Raw genomic sequence first — 2,278 nt, forward strand, 5'->3', positions numbered from 1 at the left:
CGCCCTCCAGCTAATCCCTATCCCCTTCCCCACCCTCCTTCAGCACCTTGGAAACTGTTCCAGCCTCTTCCTGCTTCCCTTTGCCTTTTTCCACAACAAAAGTCCAGTGTTCAATTGGTCCCAGCTATTTCCTGCTCTTTTTATCTTGGGGGACTTGGGCAAAGCTCCCAAAGTGAAAAACCCGGTTTGTTTTTACTCAGGAATTCTGTCTCCTCCTCCTGGACCCACTTCCTCTCTCCATGATCAGGCATGTGGGTGGGTGTGGGTGTCAGCAGGGCAGGGAGACACAGAATCACAGAGAGGCAGCACTCCTCTCTCTCTCTCTTTTTTTTTTTTTGAGACGAGTTTCACTGTTGTTGTCCAGACTGGAGTGCAATTGCGAGATCTCGGCTCACTGCAACTTCCGCCTCCCAGGTTCAAGCGATTCTCCTGCGTTAGCCTTCCTGAATAGATGAGACTACAGGCATGCACCACTATGCCTAGCTGATTTTGTATTTTTATTAAAGACGAGGTTTCTCCATGTTGGTCAGGCCGGTCTTGAACTCCTAACCTCAGGTGATCTGTCTGCCTCAGCCTCCCAAAATGCTGGGCTTACAGGCATGAGCCACCATGCCTGGCCCTTCTCTCTTGTTTTAAACAAGGGTGCCTTCTGAAAGGACTACCCATCTTCATTCCTATTAGTAATAATTGGTACCCCATCAACCCAATTCCAGAGTTCATGCTCTGTCTAGCTCTTGGGAAGCCTCCCAGGAAGGCTGGGTAGGGCACAGATTAAGAGTATCAGCTGGCTGGGCATGGTGGCTCATGCCTGTAATCCTAGCACTTTGTGGGGCCAAGGCAGGCAGATCACTTGAGCCCAGGAGTTTGAGACCAGTCTGGTCAACATGACAATACCCTGTCTCTACCAAAAATACAAAAAAAAAAAAATAGCTGGGCATGGTGGTATATACCCCAGCTACTCGGGAGGCGGAGGCAGGAGAATCACTTGAACCCAGGAGGTGGAGGTTGCAGTGAACTGAGATCACGTCACTGCATTCCAGCCTGGGTGGCAGAGTGAGACTCTGTCTCCAAAAAAGAAAAGAAAAAAGAAAAGAAAAAAAGCATTAGCTGCAATCAGAGGATCAGGTTTCCCAGTCCCACCACTGCTACCAGGGGATGTCAGGAGAGTTGCTTGAACCCTCTAGGGCTTAGCTGAGGGAGAGGGTTGAACCCTCTGGGGTTTAGTTGGCCCAGATAATAGATGCTAATAACAACACCTATCGTAAGATGAGTGACAGATTAAGCAAAAAGTGCTTCGAATCAGATACATGGTCAGTGCTCAGTACACAGCAGGTATTATTGATATTCGTCATTTTTCTTTTCTTTTTTTTTTGAGACAGAGTTTCACTCTTTTTGCCTAGGCTGGAGTGCGATGGCACGATCTCGGCTCATCACAACCTCCCCTCCTGGGTTCAAGCGATTCTCCTGCCTCAGCCTCCTGAGTAGCTGGGATTACGGGCATGTGCCACCACACCCAGATTTTTTTATTTTTTGTATATTTCAGTAGAGACAGGGTTTCTCCATGTTGGTCAGGCTGGTCTCAAACTCCCGACCTCAGGTGATCCTCCCGCCTCAGACTCCCAAAGTGCTGGGATTATAGGTGTGAGCCTCTGAGCCTGGCTGTTATTTGCCATTTTTCTTCTCAGGGTTGGGAGGTGCCTTCACATTGACACTTGTTCCCCAGCCTGGTTTTTTTTTTTTTTTTCCCATCTTTTACAGTATTTTACAAATTTTAAAACAAATTCTGAAAAAAGTAGACGTAAATAGTTCAGCCTTCTAAAACCATGTTTGAATTTAGTGTTATAGGAATACTTTCACCAGAAGTAGTAAGTGGATTTCTTTTCGTTTTTTCTTTTTGAACAGTCTCGCTCTGTTGCCCAGGCTGGAGTGCAGTGTCGCAATCTGGGCTCACTGCAACCTCCGCCTCCTGGGTTCAAGTGATTCTCCTATTTCAGCCTCCCGAGTAGCTGGGACTACAGGTACGCACCAGAATGCCTGGCTAATTTTTTTATTTTGTAGAGACGAGGTTTCACCATGTTGGCCAGGCTAGTCTGGAACTCCTGACCTCAAGTGATCCACTCACCTCGACCTCCCAAAGTGCTGGGATAGGAGAATCTCTCGAGGCTGGGAGGCTGAGACAGGAGAATCTCTTGAGTCTGGGAGATTCAGGCTACAGTGAGCCATGATTGCACCACTGCACTGCAGCCTGGGTGACAGAGCAAGACTCTGTCTCCAAAAA

The sequence above is a fragment of the Cebus imitator genome, unplaced genomic scaffold (genome assembly GCF_001604975.1).
Source record: "Cebus imitator isolate Cc_AM_T3 unplaced genomic scaffold, Cebus_imitator-1.0 Scaffold253, whole genome shotgun sequence".
Taxonomy (NCBI): domain Eukaryota; kingdom Metazoa; phylum Chordata; class Mammalia; order Primates; family Cebidae; genus Cebus; species Cebus imitator.